Source organism: Pteropus alecto, unplaced genomic scaffold (genome assembly GCF_000325575.1).
Source record: "Pteropus alecto unplaced genomic scaffold, ASM32557v1 scaffold76, whole genome shotgun sequence".
Classification (NCBI taxonomy): Eukaryota; Metazoa; Chordata; class Mammalia; order Chiroptera; family Pteropodidae; genus Pteropus; species Pteropus alecto.
This window is the reverse complement of record NW_006443138.1, coordinates 24,164,332-24,183,879: the sequence shown is the minus strand read 5'-3', so window position 1 is coordinate 24,183,879 and position 19,548 is coordinate 24,164,332.

The window sequence follows — 19,548 nt, the reverse complement described above, 5'->3', positions numbered from 1 at the left end:
TAAGGCTTTCAACTGATTGGATGAGGCCCACCCATAGATATTATCATATATAATCTGATTTACTCAGTCTACCAACTGAAATTTATTCTCATAAAAAAAAAAAAAAAACTTCACAGAAACATCCAGAATAATATTCGACCAAATATCTTGGCACTGTGGCCTAGCCAAGTTGACAATAAAAGTAACTATTTCTTCGATTGATCGGTCAATCGATCAATCTATCATCTATCTATCTAATCTATTTATCAATCCTCTATCTGTAAATCTAGACCAACAAGGTATGAAGAATTCGTGACCCACAAATAAAGGTGCTAAACTGGGTTTTTACCTAATGACAATCTTTGAATTAGATTATTAAGTTTCCTTTGGGGATATGGCCATTACTTGAAGAATCCAACAGCTCTACCCAGGAATGGAGTCCTGCCTTCCATCCAGCTTCCTTCCAGACACTTAAATTGAGGGGGAAAATTACTTCCAGGTCAGGATCTGTGAGTTTGGAGGAAAAGCATAGCATAAATATGACTAGGAATTGTGGTGAATTATTATTAAAGGACACCTTTCAATTTAAGTATCTAATTGCTACTCTTGCTTTGACTTTCTCACTAGCAATGGCACTTAGTTATCCCATAGCAACCTTGCCCAACTCAAAAATTGTTGAAACAGGTTGCCGAAGTTGCAAGCCAGACAAGTAGGAGCAAGTCAGCTTCCCAGATATGGGCTCACTGACAGAGCTTCAGTTAACCCCTGCTGGCCTAAGCATTTGAGGAGGAGACCCTGGGAAAAGATTTCCACTAGAAGGGCATTGCCATTTGCCAAACTCTGACAGTGTGTGCAGCCTGTTAAGAATGATAGAGGCGGTGTTCCAGCACAGCAGGCTTTCAATATGAGACAGAGGGATGAAAGGAGTACAATATAAAAACAGTAGGTGAGAATGGATGTATCACACGGGGAAAAGATGTTAGAGGAATATTGAGGTATATTAATTCTCCCCAGGTTTCCTCAAATTCAGTAGCTTCAGTGAGAGCAAAGAGATGCTCTTGAATTAGGCCCAGGCTCCTAACAAGTGCCATAGCACCATCTGCTTGGTAGGAAAAAGCATAGGAAGTGGGACAGACCTGCATGCCAACTGCTGATATTTTCTTCAATAACCTCTATTTCCTCAGGAGTCCTCACAAGCTGTCATGTGTGGGCAAGTACAAGGAATTTGATATCTTTTAAGTGATGCTTCTCCAGGATTAGGCTACTCCTGCAGGCAAGATGGCATTCGCCCAGTGGCTTTGGGGATAATTTGCGCTTTTCTATGGGCTTGAAACAAGCAACAGAAGCAGCAACTACCTGGCACCTGGAAAATCCTTCATAACGATCTGAGTCTGGGGAGTTTTCTCAACCTACTGTCTATGAGCAAGCTGTCAGACCCTATCCATGACGAATGTTCACCATTGAGCTGAAGGGACACAATCTTGTACTTTCACACCTACCTCATTATAACTTCAATGAAAGAAAGACAAATGAAAGGTAAATACCCTGTAGGGGTGTGAATCAACTATATCCCTGAGAGATAGAGCTCAGGGATTTCCTTAAATAACTGGCTTCAGTCTTTTTGGCTTAGGTCTTTTGATTTATTTTCCTTAGTGTTTTAAGAATATGCCATTTCCCTAAACCAATTTCCTGAATCCTTGAGCAGGAAGCATGTTATGGTAATTTTCCCTGTCTAGACCAAACTAGCTTGAGTCCATCGTGACTTTGCCCTAACATGGCCCCAGAATCATTTGGAAAACTCGAGTAAGCTAATTTTACCATGATTCTCCCCACTGACCCTGGGTAACCTTTGACTTTTCTCTCCAATGTTATTTCCCCATAACTCTCCCTTTTCCTTTCTGCTCTTGCAATATCTTTTTGATTCCCCAATTGTGCCATACTGGTTCCAGCTCCATGCTTCTGCAGAAGTTGTTATTCCTTCAATATGGAAAATTCATCCCACCCTTCTTCAGAGATTAATTATATCTGACTCATCTTTAATACTCCTCTAAAGCATTATCGCTTTCAGGAAATCTCTGTGAATTCCCAGAATGAAACAAATACCGTTCCTCTATTATTGCTCATAACACTCTGTAGATACTAGTTATTATCTTCCATGTCCATTTCTTTCCTTGAATTTTTAAGACCTTTTTTTAAAAAAAATCTTTGTGCTCAAAATTTCTAGAATAGAACCACAGTGGACACAGAAAATTTTTATTTTGCCCTGAATTCCTATATCTTTGTATTTTAAGACCCTCGTCCTTGGAATATTTTTAATTCTAACTAACAAATTTCCTCAGTTCACTAAGAGATCATAATATCAGTACCTATAGAATGTACAACACTGAGTGAATCCTGATATAAACTGAGGACTTTGGGTGATAAGGATGTGCCAGCCTAAATTCATCAGTTCTAACAAATGTACTGCTCTGATGGGGGAAGCTACGCATGTGTAGGGACCAAAGGTATATGGAAACTCTCTATATTTTCTGCTCAATTTTTCTGTATACCTAAAGTTGCCTTAAAAAATAAAGTCTATTAATTAAAAAAAAAAAAAAAAAGATACAGCAACAAGTAGAGTCTGATTTCTTTGTGTAATCATGAGATCGATTTTGGATGAAAAATTCCATAGCAGTTTTTAACAATGATAGCATCATTTGTGTAGTACCAATAGCTAACATTTATTGAGCACTTACTATATGTAGATAATTTTTAAAATACTTCATATGTATTAATTCATTAATTCCTCATAACAAGTCTGTGAGTAGAGACTATTATTGTCCACATTTTACAGGTAAGGGAACAAAACACAAAGAGTTGAATCACATTGCTAAAGATTGAAAGTTAATAAGAGATAGCACCATCTTCATACCCTTGCAGTACAACCTAGATTTGAAGCTTTTAACCACTGTGCTATTCTGATGCTTAATCTAAGTAACTTTCCAAACCAAAGACTGAAAGACTGATAGTGATTGCATTATAAATTAGGAAGCGTCTGGCTGCAAGTTATAGAGTGTCCAACTTACTTTGAATGCAATCATACAGACATTCATTATCTCACTTAGAAAGAAGTGCAGAGCAGGTAGTTCTTGATTTTTTTCCTCATAGCTCTAGGTTGGCATCTCTTGTTGCAGGATGGCTGAGAAATCTCAAGTATCATTTCTCATACAGTGTACAAAGCATCTGTCTTCCTTTTATGAAGGACAATATTTCCTAGGAGCTAAACTGTATTACATGGCCGCCTGTAGCTACAAGAAAAGTTAGGAAATCTAGTAACTGACAAAGGAGACCAGCATTTTGAGCTGGCTATGTTGCCTCCTGAATACATCAGAGTTCTCTGTTAACAATGAAGATGAAGGGATAGTTTTGAGGTGGGCATTGTGATTATCAGCCACAATGTGCTTAAGAAAATCAGTTCTGCTTTATTTTAGTATCTTGAGTAAGAGCACAAGGATGGTTACTTTTGATGCATGATTTCTCCACTTTTTATGCACCCCAACATGCCATGGGATATGACACATTCCCACTAATAACAGTGCCTCTAAGCAGTCATTTCATAGAATCCTGTCCAAATCTCTGAGTTGAGGAATTCAGAACTGAGAAAAAATCTTAACCTAGACAATGGGTCCCACTCTCAGAAATATATCCAGATGGTGCCAGAAAATTGTATAGTTATGTGTGTGTACGTTTGTGTGTGTGTGCATGTGCTTCATTTCCAAAGCAATTCTGATGCTTACTTAAGTTTAAGAATCATTGCTTTATAAGGAATATAGTCAATAGTATTATAGTAACTATGCATGGTGCCAGGTGGGTACTAGACTTAGCAGGGAGATTACTTTGTAAGTTAAATAAATGTCTAACCACTATGCTACACACCTGTATGTCGACTGCAATTGAAAAAAAGAAGAATCATTGCTTTAGTCTTTCCATGAAGTCTAAAACTCCACTAGCATTTTAAAAACCATTTTATGTCACCTCAAATTAGTCACAAAGTTAAGTAAAATCTACCTTTTTCCTGTAAATTCAGCTGTACCGGTTCTCTCTCAACCTACACTGGACCTATGGATTTTATTTTTTAAGCTAAGTTTAGAACTTTGTGTTTATATCCTTTTACATTTTATCTGCTAATTTTAGAAGCTACTTCTAGACTGCTCATTTTATTGCGAATGCTAAACCAACCATACAAAACCTTAGCTTAAGCTGTAAGTACAAATTTAGTCATTAAATCTTATACCCTTGCAGATTTCTCACATAAATTTCTGATTAAAAAAAAAAATGATTAGAATTGAATCCAGAACAGAGTCCTGCTTTTCTACATTATAAGCCTTTCCCCACATATGACAGTCTATGACCTTTTAAAATTATAAAGCAGATCATACCATGCTCCAAATTAAAATGTCCAAATGAATTTTCTTTCACTCTCTGTGATCTTCAAGACTACATTTTGACTGGCCTCCTAGACTTCATCTGCTCCTTTACCATTCCTCCTGTATGCCAACCTCATGCCCTATCCAGGTCTTCTTATACTTTTAAGTCTCTGGGTCTAGAATGCTCTTACATCAGATCTCCTCATGGTTGTTTCTCTTTTAATAGTCAAGTCTCAGGTCAAATATCAACCTCTCAGAAATGTTTCCCTTCTCACTCTAGCTAATGTGCATGCTTTATTTTTTTTTATTTAACACTTACAATTATCTTTATTAGTGTAGTTGTTGTTTTATGAAGACAAAATATTGTCTTGTCCATCAGTGTATTCCTAGCACCTAGAAGAACATTGGATTTAAAAGGGTGTTCAGTAAACATTTTTAAATAAATAAAAGTATAGAACTTTTTCGCTTATTTACAATGATCCATTAATCAGCCTCCTTTGTACATGGTTATTCAGTTAGCTACCAGTTCTGCTTATGTGCTCATATTATCCACAGGCATATCAAAAAAACTTCACTCAGATGAAAAAAAAATTAAGTACTCCAACGAAAAGATAGGATGACTGAATGGATAGGAAAACAAAACCCCTATATATGCTGCCTACAAGAGACTCACTTCGGATTAAAAGACACACATAGACTAAAAGGAAGGGATGGAAGAAGATGTTGCCTTGATAGACCTAGAGGGTAAGTCAGATAGAGAAAGACATATGACACAACAAAAATGGATACAAACTCATAGATACAGAGAATATTTTGAGGGCTACTAGATGAGAGGGAATTTGGGGGGATGGTGAAAAAGGGCAAAGGGATTAAGAAGTACAAATAAATAGTTACAAAATAGACATGGAAATATAAAGTGTAACATAAGGAAGACAGTTAAAAATTCTGCAATAAATATATTAGGAGAAAGAGAGTTACCAGATTTAGTGGGGTGATCCCTTTGTGAGTTATATAGATCTCTAATCACTATGCTGTAAAACTGAAACTAATATATTATTGTATGCCAACTATAATTGAAAAAAAACCTAATTGAAATGTACAATGTAAATACGAGCACCTAATTGTCTATTATATTTCAATAAAGCTGGGGGGAAAAAAAGACTTTACCAAAATTCATTTTTGTTGCTGACATTTATGTATAATATAACTGTAGTATTTTCCTAATATGTATATGTGTGTCTGTCCAAAAAAAGAATTCAGATTAATTTGACAGAACATTTCCCGAGTAAACCCATATTAGTTCCTTGTGATCATCTTTGAGCTCTCTACTCTAGAATTTACATCACTTACACTGGTTTTTAGTTTCTTGATTTCTCCTCCCTGAAATAGTCCTTTGGAAAATCATGGTGTTTGTTCATCAGCACTCTCCTTACTTTTCTCATACTTAATGGTTTCTAAAAGATTATTTCCAGGGTCCTGCACTCACATTCATTTGGTCTTTGGTGTGATGGAGGTAGCAAAGCATATGATTGCCCGCAGTATATGGACTCCAGAGCAATGTTTCTCAAACTGCAACGTGCATAAGAATGACCTGGAGATCTTACTAAAAGGCAGAATCCGATTCCATAAGTCTGAGATTCCACATTTTTAACACACATACGCTGACTGGAAGGCTCTAGAGTCAGACTTTCTGAACTCAAGATATTTAGCCTCGCTGGGCCACAGTTTTTCCATCTGAAAAATGAAGTTAATAATGTACTTTCTAGGTTTTTGTGAGAATTAAGTTAGAAAATATATATCTAGCCCTTAAGGCAGTACCCTAAAACTGATAATCAACTTTTGCCATAATTATCACTACCTTAAACAGAATTCATCTAGACTTGAGCTCATAGAATTGTTAAATGCTTTCTTATCATCTGCTCATCTATCTTGAGTTTTAATTCTCTCTTTTAAACTGAATTTTTGCTTTCCATATTTTCCACTTTTCTGCTTTTTGGTGGTAAAGATGAAAGCACAAAGGAATGGAGAACTTTTACTTGTTTTTGTCACGCATTAACCATGTCCTGTCTACCTCAAGTAGTCAACTTTAATTTTTACATTTTCTTCTTGTTCCAATTATACTTTGAAATATTCTATTTAATGATCTAGGTATTTTCGTAAACTTCAATTCACTCTGACACTATTCAATGTCAGAAGTCCGTTTAATAACAATAACAGAATCATTATACATTAATTATTGTGAATAGCTAAGTGATTCATTAAGATCAGTTTGTGTGGCCTAAATGAACAAGAGCTTCTCACACTGAGGTTCCTGCTTCCCAGGTGAGGAGGCCAGATAATTATAGGTGAGCATTTAATTACCACTGATGTGGGACAGATAGGACAAGTTATATGTTTATTATCAGTTCCCCAAGAACTCACCACACCCAGATTTAAAGACGATTTAGAAAATTGGAGTGGTAATGAATGGGTTCTTTGCTAGTGCAAATTATATCAATTTTTACAAAGCTGTTGCCAAATCTCAGTTTATTTGGATAAAAATAACAGAGTCGTAATGTCACTAACATGCCTGATAAATCATGGCTATGTTGAGCACTGTGAAAATTAAAGTGATAAGTCTGCAGTTCTCACAAGGAAGCAATCATTAGATGAAATGATAAGTTGGAAATCGTCCACACCTAGGCCAGTGGCTAAGAGCAGGCAGAGCCCAAAGCAAACCACTGTGTGAACTCCAAATAACAAGGACAACTTGCATTTGCATTCAATTTAAGAGATTATAAAATTTTCCCACATACTTTATTTTATTTTGGTCTTCCCAGTGGGATCTCAAGTAATTCCACAGAAACACTTCTTTCGACACCTTATGGAGCAGTAGTCAATAGTTGATTGTGTTAGTTTTGGTCCTCTAGGAAATGCCAAAATGGGATTAAACATGCAAGGATTTTCTTAAGGAAATTGCCTGTGTTGCAGAAAATGGGAGAGAGAGCTGGGATAGACTGGGTGAGCCATCATAGATGATGCTTATCTAACCCTAAGTGAAGGAGACAGGAAGGAAGTATTGAATGGAAGCATTCTACATTGCTATGAAGTCTAACAGAGACTTGGCAAGGATCTTGAGGAGTTCTTAAGGCAAAGTGAACTGTCAGAGAATCCCATATCACTCAGGAATAGACCTATTATAGCATGCCTGCAATGGATTTAAGTGCGCCACAGCTAGGCACCTTGGTCAATAACACATCCTGTAGTTGGACATTGTTAGTGACCTATGGTTCAAATCCTAGCTCCACCATTAATTAGCTATGTTATTTTAGCAAATTACTCTGCCTCTCTCAATGTCTCATCTTACTCATTTGTAAAATGGTAATAATAGTGGTGCCTCCTCTGTCATGTGGATTAAATGAGATAATTAATACATTATTATTTTTTTCTGAGGCTCTTGACCCCTTACTGTACCAACTGCTTCCATAAAATGGGGGATCCAAGCCTGTCTTCCTGATTGGCCTGTAATAGGGCTGAAATTTATACACACCCTGGGATAAAGGGTTTTCGAGTCTCATTCATCAGTAAGTATTTAAAATATTTTACCTTTTAAGCTTTTGAGTATACTTCTTGTTTAAATAATGAAAAAAAATATATATATAAAGAACAAATAATATACTAGGGACAAAATGAACAGAGTTTCAGGAACATGTAAACTAATAATACCAAAAGATCTAATATTGTGTCCTTGAAGTACTAGAAGGAAAAGGGAAAAAATATGAAGCTGAAGAAGTGCTCAAATACAATGGCTGAAAACTTCTAAAATTTGGCAAAAGACATAGCCTATAGATTCAAGAAGCTGAGCTAAATGCAAAACAGAATAAACTCAAAGAAACAAACAAACAAAATCTTCATTAAGACACATTATAGTCAAATTACTCAATACTGAAGACAAAAAAAAAAAATCTTAAAAGCAGTGAAAGAGAAGCAACACCCTACCTATAGGAGAAAAACAACTCAAATGAAGTGGATTTTTCATCAGAAATCATGACGGAAGTAGCACAGCATTTTGCAAGGGCTAGAAGAAAAGAACTATTAGCACAGAATCTTATATCCAGTGCAAATATCTTTTAGAAATAAAAGGGAAACTCTCAGATGAAGAAAAACTAAGAGGATTTGTCATCAGAAGAAAGTTCCTAAAAGAATAGCTAGAAGAAGTTCTCTAAACAAAAAGAAAATGATAAGAAATGGACCTTGAGATGTTAGAAAGGAAGAAAGAACATGATAAACAAAAATAAGTTTAAATAAGTTTTCTACATTATGTTTTACAGTTGAAGCAAATATTATATTATCTCATGTGGTTCTAAATATATATTGAGGAAATACTTAAGCTAATTACATTTTAAACAGGTAATAAAAGGCATACAGACCAGAAAGGAAGAAATAAAATCTCCTATTTCCAGATGACACGGTTTTCTATAAAGAAAAAAAAAGGAAAAAGCTCTAAGAAGTACTAGATGAATTTACCAAGATGACAGGATACAAAAAGCATACCAAAAATAAATTGAATTTCTATATACTAACAATGAACACATAGATGCCAAAACAAAAAAAAATTTAATATTATTTACAACAGGGGTCCCAAACCCTCAGGCCATGGACTGGTAAGAGTCAGTGGCCTGTTAGGAACCAGGCCTCACAGCAGGAGGTGAGCAGTGGGCCAGCAAGCCAAGCTTCATCTGTATTTGCAGCACTCCCCAGCGGTAGCATCACTGCCTCAGCTCCACCTCAGATCATTAGGCATTAGATTCCCATAGGAGCACATGTCCCTGGTGCTAAAATGTTGGGGACCGCTGATTTATAATCAATAATAATAAAAAATACTGATGTACTTAAGTATAAATTTAACAAAACGTGCATGTTAATTTTGTGCTAAAAACTACAAAACACTGATGAAAGAAATTAAAGAAGACTTAATTAAAGAAAGACGCACTATATTCATGAATTGAAAGATTCAACATAAGAAAGATGTCGATTCTCCCCAATTGATCCACAGATTTAACCCAATTCCTATTAAAATCCCAGTAAGAGTTTCGTAGATATAGACAAAACTATTTCTAATTTTTTTTTATATGGAATGGCATAGAAACTAATATAGATAAACTAATTTTGAAAAAGAAGAATAAAGTGGGAGGAATCATCTACATAATTTCAAGACTTACCATAAACCTTCAATAATCAAGGATGTATGGTATTGGCAGAGAGATAGGCATATATGTCAATGGAACAAAATAGAGAATGAACCCAGAAGTAAACCCATACAAATATGACCAACTGATTCTTGAGAAAAGTGCAAAAACAATTTAATGAAGAAAAGACACCATTTTCCACAAATGGTGCTGAAGCAGCTGGGCATTCATAAGCAAAAATTGAACCTCGACCTGTCTTACATTTTATATAAAAATGAGCTCAAAATGGATCATAGACTTAAATGTAAAAAAACAAAAAGAAACAAAAAAAACTTTTAGGAAAACACATAAGAGAAATTTCAGCATCTAGAGCTAAGCAAAGAATTCTTAGATTTGATATCAAAAGCAAACTCCATTTAAAAAGTGGTAAATTAAACTTAACCAGACTTAATCAAAATCATAAATTTTGCTCTGTGAAAAATCCTGGTAAGAGGATGAAAAAACAAGCTATAGACTGGCAGAAAATATTTGCAAACCACCTATCCAAAGGACTAGTATCTAGACTATATAAAGAACTTTCAAAACTCAATAGTAAAAACAAGCAGTCCAGTAGGAAATAGGCAAACAACACGAAGAGACGATTCACGGAGAAAGTATACAGATAGCAATTAAGCACACGAAAAGATGTTCAGCATCATTAGCCTTTAAATGAAATTAAAACCTCAATGAGATAGCACTACACACTTATCTGCTTATACGTCATATGTAAACTATTAACATGAAAATCAAAGCATGGGAAGTATATAAAATATACAGTATACTATAAAAAGACAAGTGCATGGGCCATCCCTGGGCACTATCCTATTTGTCAGATATTTTTACGTGCATTATCTTACTTTACTCTCATAACTCTTTGCAGCAGTGATTTAAAAACACACAATCAGTATTTTCTGGTTAAATAATTAAATTATTGGCTTCTTGGACAGTTGAATGAATAAATGAATGCATGAATGTATGAATGGTGCTATAGATTGAATGCTTGTGTCTCCCCCCCTTTCCCATATTCATATGTTGAAACCTAATCCTCAGTGTGATGGTATTTAGAGGTAAGCCTTTGAGAGATGCTTAGGTCATGAGAGTAGAGTCCTCATGAATGAGATTAGCGACCATATAAAAGAGACCCAGAGAGTTCCCTCAAGCCTTCCGCCATGTGAGGATTCATCAAGAGAATGGCTATGAACCAGGAAACAGACCCTCTCCAAATATGGAATCTATCAGCACCTAGATTTTGGACTTCCTAGTCTCCAGAACTGCGAGAAATAAATGTCTATTGTTTAAACCGCCCAGTCTATCGTATTCTATTATATATTCTATTATCGTGGCACAAATGGACTAAGGCTGATGGACAGATATATATTTGAAATCAGTGAAGTATAGAACAATGGAAAACAGAAACATTTACAAGTATGAGGTTAAGGAGCTTATTTTAAGTGAATTCTGGTCACGGTACCATTTTAAAAACACAAGGCCAGGGCAGAAAGATGCAGGAAGCTCATAGGAAAAATGAGTCATACCTTGTAAGTTGTAAACAAGTACTCCCTAAGTAGTAGGGATCTTTGGAAATAGCATGTAACTTTTGGGGATAAGTGCATGATAAAAGTGTTTTATTTAGACTTTTTCCTGTTAACTGTTGTATGATCTGATTATTTGCAGGGCTGTGTATCTTTGATCTCTCAGGTTCTTGGCTGACCGCACCTAGAAAATCAGCTATTTATTTTCAGCATGGCAAGAAATGCAAGCTTTCTGACAAGGACAGCCTCTAATGGAGCAACATGTGTGCTGGATGACCATTTGCTTGCCTTTGACCCTTGACAGGACTTGACCTCTAGCTTCTGGGCATTCTATTTCCTAGCTTTGGGTCAAAGGTCACCACACTTGACCTATGGCCTCAGTATGATCTCTGACTCCCAACTCGAAAGCCCCCAACTGGTTTTGATTGTTCTGCACAATCTGTAGTCCCCTGGGGTCCAGAAGAGCTCTTTCACTAGTTCCCACCAGCTGTTGCCATCTTTGTTCTCTCTCTCTGCAGGTCCTGGCCAACTGAAATCTGCAACTCCTAACAATGGCATGGTCTCTCTGAGAGTTGCCTTGTGTGCTGACTTTGATTGAATGCTAATAATGATTATTATGAGTGCCCATTTTCTGAAATGCTAACCATGCTACCATATTTATCACCTCATTTAGCATTCAAGAATCCCTTGAGGAGGATTTCATTTATCCCTCTCTCTTTGGAGATCAGAAAACTGAGGCTCAGCAAAATTGAATGTAACTTGCCTATGCTCACAGTGCCAGAATTGTCAGATTCTGGACCTGTTATTTTTACTCCAAATCTATTTCCCTGGATTTCTATTTATTAAAGATTCTGCATAGGACATTCCAGTGTTGGTCAGGGTACTGAATATACACATTGTAAAAAAATCTTTGTTTTAGTTTTCAAAGATGTTATATTTTTCAATATACCAGATAGTTCCTTGCAGATTTTAAGTCCTGTCAATCTTTTCTATTACCTAACCACAGCTGCAATAACTAGTTCCATGAAGCTTTTGCCAGCTTTAGTAGGTACAAACATGCAGTACCTCACCTCGATCCTCTGATACTGTTTAGGATATTCGTGGGAAACATGTCACTAATGCTTACACAACCCAGAAGTATTCAGGAGCTAATGCACATGAGTTCACCCTTGATAAATATGGTGTGGGAGCCACCGAGCCACTCCCCGCCCCCCTTACATCACCCAGTGAACAGCTCCCAAACGCATCTGCTAAACCTCCTCCAAAGACCCTGTAGCAACAAGCACCAGTTAATCATAGCAACGATCGACTGGAAAGGCCATCTTTGTTTCAGATTCCTTCCTTCCTTGCTTCACTTCCCTTGCCCCTCACTCCTGCTGCCTGAGATCACATTTCTGAAGTAACTACCCCCACACGAGATTGATTTGAGCTGTGCTTCTGGAGAAACCTAGGCTGACCTATCAGTGAGTCTGAATTAGTGAGTCCATATTTTTTTTAATCTGCGAATCATAGTTGTACATCTTGCATGTCTCCGCTATTGCGCACAAGGATTAATCAAGTTTGTTTGATTTCTTAATCAATTGACTTGGCTTAGACAGAGATTTTATAACAATGCAGTCAGACACCCCTCTGGAATGTATTACCAACATATTTGTGTGAAGCTTATTTGTTTTGCATTCATAAGGGAACTTGCATTAACTAAGTAAGATGACGAATTAGTTCAAAAGTTTCCTGAGTGGCTGTGAATGCTTCTTATGTAAATGGTAACTAATAGTTTTGTTTGATGATTTAAAAAATGTATATACTAATAAATTCATAGCTATTCTTCCACATTTCAGAACTTGCTTTACACTCCCTGTAAACACTATCCTTGACAAGATGTGTAATGTTTATATTCGAATGTTTTAAGACCTATGCTCTCTTTAGAACATACTTACTGGCCATTTGGGTTAATCTGACCACTGCTTCTACAACTGACTGAGGTGAGGAAGAAGATAAACAGGATGAACACTTTGGAAAAGCTTCCTGATGATTCTGATACTCACACCTGACCTTTCTGTTTACCCTTTGCCCCCTCACACCACACATGACCTCACACCTGTGAGGTCAAGCCCAGATGTAAATAATGTGATGGAACAATAAAAGCATTTCTATAGAATTCTGCCCTTACAATTTCTTTGGATAAAAAAGAAAACCAGGTGAGTGAAGTTGGTGGAGGAAACAAAACTGAAAATCTAATGCCTTTCTTTCATTTTATGTATCCTGAAGAGACTCAGAGTTAAATTGCTTTTTATGAAATCTTAGCAAGTAAATTTGTATAAAAGCAGATAAGCTTAGAAATTCTCACATCCTTCAGAGAATCAAATTCCAGGTAATTATGATCTGAGGATTGATGGTTACGGTTTATTTTGAATATCAAGCAATAAAAAATCTAGAAATAGAGATCATATATAGATTATACATCACAGCTGATTTTCTTTTTATAGTTTTCCTTTGCATTGAAAAGCAGTCACCTAAGCTGTATAAATTAACTATTACAGACAGCACAGAGCTGCATTATTTGACCAAATGGCAAGATTAGTAACATCAAAATAGTATTTGAAAGGAAGGATTTCTTTAGCTGCTTTACTGTCTTTTGTGTTTAGTACAAAACCTAGCATCAGTGTTCATGAGGTAGTTAAGCCAGTGAATGCCAGGGTTCAAGAGAGATTTTCTAAAATATTCAATGTAAAAAACAAATTAGAAAAAATGAAAAATATACACACAGACATACACATACATATATATATATATAATGTATATGTATATATATATAGGTATGTATGTATGTACATATACATAAAGGGATAGCAAGATGAATTGTGATAGCTAAATCTATTTTTTATCTTTACCAGAAGTATTTATTAAGTATCAGTCTCTATGTGGCATGCTTCAACATGATCCAAATTTCTTCCTCCAATACTTTGTTTCAACTTCTTCTATAGCAACTGTGACATTTTATTACAGTTTGTTGCATATCATCTATTTTCTCAACTAGATTATAAGAGAATAGAGGACAAAGGCCTGCCCAGTCAGCTCTAGCATGCATGCGGAGGACAATAAATAAATGTCTTACTGAATAAATTAGTAAATAATTAAAAATTATTTGGTAGTTGAATCTATACTAGTGATATCCAAGCTTTCTTTTTGGTCTCAGGATACATTTTGGCTTTCCCTGGGAAGGCTGAGGTTCTGTATGTATTGTGGTTCTACTTGTATGTCATATATAAACTATTAGTGTAAGATAGAGCTAAATTATGTAAAATGTTATAAAATACACAGTATGCCATGAAAGACAAATGCATGGGCCATCCTTGGGTCCTGTATTTGGTATATATTATTTGCAGGATACTTTTATGTTTATTTTCTAATTTTACCATCACAACCTTTTGGGGCAGTCACACCCTCCATTTCCAGATCAGAAACCTCGCGTAATTTGCTCAGAGAGACAAAGCCAGGCACAGAAGCCAGGTTTTCAGAATCTAAGATCAGGGCTTATTTTACTGGAGTTTAGCAGGCTTCTTTCTTTAAGAATATTTGTTCTGAAAAATATTTCAAGGGGGAAAGTATCCAAATAAACTGCTTGGCATTATATCAATTTAACACAAAACAACCTGTTGATGAACAGAATTTCATTCTTTACTTGATTATTTTGTCATCTTGTACACATAAGCATAGTCTGGTTAAAAATGAAAAATGTCTTTCATAAGATAGTCGTTCAGCTCTGCCCCTGGCATGTTCCATTCAGTACAGTGTTGTTATTTTTCTTTTAAATCTTCTGGCTTCCTGTTTCAAATGCTAAAATGACCCAAGCTCTTTTATGTCTTCATTCTGTAATTTATTTTTTGTAGCTATTCCTCATGTTTTATTGAAATTTTTTAGTTTTTGCTTTTAAAATGCATTTGTGGTACATGTTCTTGTTTTGATATGAAGAAATCAATACTTTTATCTTGCAAAACACCTTTAATTTTATAGACATCAATAAGCTACTATACTTTGCTATATAGAAATTCACCTTATAGGTAATTTTTTTAAAACATAGCTATTCTGCAAAATGCAACACCTGTTCAGACTGAGAGAAAAAAAGGAATAAAGGTATAAAAAATCATTTTGTAGCACCATGAATTCTTTGATCAGTTGTCTCTTTTTTATAGCCATTTTCCCCCATTACTACATTTTTAAGACTCCAAATGGAGAATTATAATTCTAGAAGGTGATAGAATGAGCTGAGCTCCACAGATGCTTAAGGCAGATAGTTTACTATTAGATTTCAAAGGCAACAATTCCAAACTGGTGCCTGAGGAGATTTGTTTTTATTTGGAAAACAGAGAACTCAAGATGAATAAAATGATAGCTTTACAAGTGCTATTCAGAACTATGTGAATAAGTGGCTTACACAGCCAGATGTATGGATAAACAAAGGAACGCGTCAACTGATATTCAAATCTCATTATTGCTTTAATGTAATCTTCCTGAGTATGCAATGAAATAATTTCTATAACTGTATATAGAGGAATAGAAAAACAAATCACCAAATACAAAATTTTAACAATTTATCATCCAGTGTATAATCCTCAACGAGAAATGCTAACTATACCTGATTCTTCCTGTAACGTTTCACCCGTTCCCTTTATTTGAGCAACTGGAGGTCTCTAATGACCTCCTCACCACATAGGACTGTGGTGGGACTAACCTCATTCAGCACAACCAATTGCTCATAATTGGGTTTTGTGAACTGTGCCAAGTGTTAGGTGTTTTCTATTGAAAGTGTCTGCTACGTGATTCCCCACGAGTCCCATCCATTTTAGCTTTTCATTTCTTCCAGTAACGTGGTCACATTCAGAGCCTCAGAATCTTTACAATGTGAAAAATGGAGTATTACTATTATCATATATAAGAACATGTCTCAATTTGGGGTAAAGATCTATCTGCTTTGAGATATAGGGGTTTAAATGGCCCCCTAGCTAAGAACTAGTGTTTGTGCATTTAAATTACATCAAAAAGTTCAGTTATTTTTTAAAGCAGTTGATCCCAAGTACTGTTCCCATGCTGATTCTACTCTATGACCAAATTCTTACCCATCCACTGTGAAAGATTAAAGTAAAAGGTTTTAATAAAGCTATTTCATTTTAATTCTGAAATTCTACTTTTTGGAGTCATTTGTATGAAATGATGGGGGTAGTTGATGATAATATATTGGTTTTTAAATCCCTACTTGGATAAACTAAGGAGTGACAACTATTTGTCAGTTCCACAATTATTTAGACTTTGCTAATCCATAAAATCCAAAATTTACTATCAAAATTTTTTTTCAAAAATGTGTTTAGAAAATTAGGTATTCTTTGGATAAAAAGACAAAAGTCATCTAACAAAATTTCATAAATATTACACAAATGAATCTCAGATTGAGTACATATCTAATTGTAAAAGGCAGAACAATAAAAACCATTGGACAAAATAAATTTAAAAAATATTATCAGGCTGGGAAAAACTAAGACAAGAAACCCAGAAGCCACAATAGAAAAAAGTTATAAAAGGACAGATTTGACCTTAAGGTTCCCAGAGTATCCATTTTCCAAGTCCCATCAGTTTCAGAAATCTCAGTTATCATAATACAAAATACCCACTAATAAATATTAATATCTCTAGTCCTTCCATGATATATACTGTATCTATTTTTACTCATGGTGTTAATAAATAAACAATTCAAATTCAATCTAAATTGATTGCTAAGTTACGAATCTTATAAATTTTCAGGATTTTGTGAAATTGATTACAGAATTGTTTGAATCATAAGCCAAGTCACTGACAAATGAGAATCCAGAAGAGCTGGACCACTTACACCTACTATAGAGGTCCTTAGGCAAAAGAATAAAGTCCTCTATAATCATCTTGGGAAAGCATTGATATTGTGAAAGGCTTATTAAAGTGCTAAAATACAAATCTGACTTATATCTTACCCTCTATCAAAATAAAATTAAGTTTGCATGTTTTAAGAATTACTTATTTTTGGAATTAAACTTAATATAACTCAACTTAATTCCTTAATTTCATTTTCTTTTAAAGATAAAGACTAAATCAACTTCAACATATTTACTATAGCATTTTTGTTCATTTTTAAGGTGGAGCCTCTTAAAGTAGACTTCTTGGATAATTAAGACCACCTGTTCATAAACATTAGCTAATGAGAGAGGGAGAGAGAGAGATCTAGATAAGTGAAGACTGGGACAACGTATTTTCAGCACACACTACTAATAAAAAGTATCTTTTATATCTTCAATATAAAAAAGAATATCTTCAAATAAATATATGAAAGATAAATATCCAGTATAAAATACCAATGAAAATTATGAATTTAGAGATTAGATTATGAAAACAGATTGTGAATTCAGAAGAAGACATATAATGGCCAATAAAGCTATGAAGAGATGCCTAACTTCAAAGAAAAGTTAAATCAGTAAACTAACAATTTCGCTCATCAGGTCAGCAAAAATTAAATGTAAATATATATTTATTAAATCTAAATTAAGCACACTCCTTGACTTGACATCTAGGACCATTTTGTACAATACTAGCAAGGATACATAAAAATATGTGTATAGGTTGTTCACTGTAGTATTATTTGTAGTGGCAAATAAAAGAGCTTACTAGAAAATTTCAATAAATGTGGTATATTTATATGGTGGAATATCAAACAATCATTAAAACAATTAAACGTGATCTGAAAAATGTTTAAAATATAGTATGTGAAAAAAATAGGAGCAAACAAATTTGTTCAATATTATTTCATTCTTGTGAATTCCTGTGAATATATGCACCTACACACACACACACACACACGCACGCACACAGAGAAACATGCTAAAAATCAGGCAGGATATTCACCAAATCTTACCTGTGATTATCTTTGGTAGGAAATAGGGCAATTCTCACTTCTTATATTGTATATATTTTTTAAATGGTGAAATAATGGATAAACTTTGTTTTTTGTTTTTGTTTTTTTTCAGTATTTTCAAATAAAAAAAGTGCAAGAAAGAACAGCAGAGGCTAATAAAAGGCCTAGGATCTTATTTGAGGCTGCAGATGATATCCCAGCTGAGTACCATGTCTGAGAATGCACTTTAAGCCAGGATTCACATGCTTGCGCTCCTGAACACATGCTCTCTCTCACAGTCCGGTTCAGGCCCCTTCACCTGGGACCCAGAGACCTGCAAAGATCTGTGCATAGAATTCAGGGAGTCTGTGAATTTGAAAGGGAAAAACATTTTATCTGTACTTTTATTAACCTCTAATCGAAATTTAGCACTTTCTAAAATTAAGACTATAAACAAGCCTCAGAAGTGTTAGCAATACTTGTAACTTTGTCACCAATAGAAATCTCAGATATTTTCATATCTCGTTACAATTTTTATAGATATCTCAAAATATTAGTATGAACTTCTCTACCTTCAAAATCATCTTAGTCATTTTAGACCCTAAACTAGATCTGGTGTAAACATGTCTATTACTATACCACAAATTTTAAGATTTTAAGTATTTTGATAACTATATACTAGAATCACTGACTTCTTTTGCTTTTTAAAAAAATTTTGTGGATTTAAACACGATTTGGAAAAAAAGTCCATAGGATGTACCAGACTCCCAAGAGGGGCCGTGGCACAAATATAACAAGGTTAAAAATCTTTAAGTGAATTAGGCTCTTGGAGAGAAAGAAACATTGGGATGTAGTAAACATGGTGCTAGGTTGTAATTTAGTGGTTTGCTACTTACTCTTTACACACTGCCTGAAGATGGCTTTGAAGCCTTTTGAAACCTGTCATCTGAACCACAAAATTTTCTGGATGCTAAAAAGATGATGTTCAATGAGCAGGCAATGAGTAGTTTTATTAAGCTGCATTTACATCTAGAGGGATAGGGTGGGGAAAGTGCAGATAGAAATAAACAGGGGATCAAATAAATAATTACAGATAGAATTAAATTCTACAAAGAAAATAAAAGACCACGGAAAGGCCTTTGGATTCTTTTCTAAGTGCATCAGGAAACCACTAGATGTTTTAAGCAAGGTGGAAAACTGATTGCAGGAGGATAAAAGATAATGGTGGTTTGGAATATGGATATGAAGAAGCGAAATTAGTTTTGTTTTGTTGTTGATCAATAGTTTCCTCATTTACACTTAAAGAGTAGAACATCCATTCTAGAGATTATGAAACTATTCCCTCAAAATCACTAGTGTGTCCTGTAGATTAGATACTACCTGAACAATTCCATTAAAACATGAATCAAACTAGTTATTTGACATGATATAGTAAGGTAATAGTATAGCTGGATATAAGCTTAGGCTGGCAGAAGTCCTACAGAAGACTGAGTTAAATTTTGTCTGTAGAT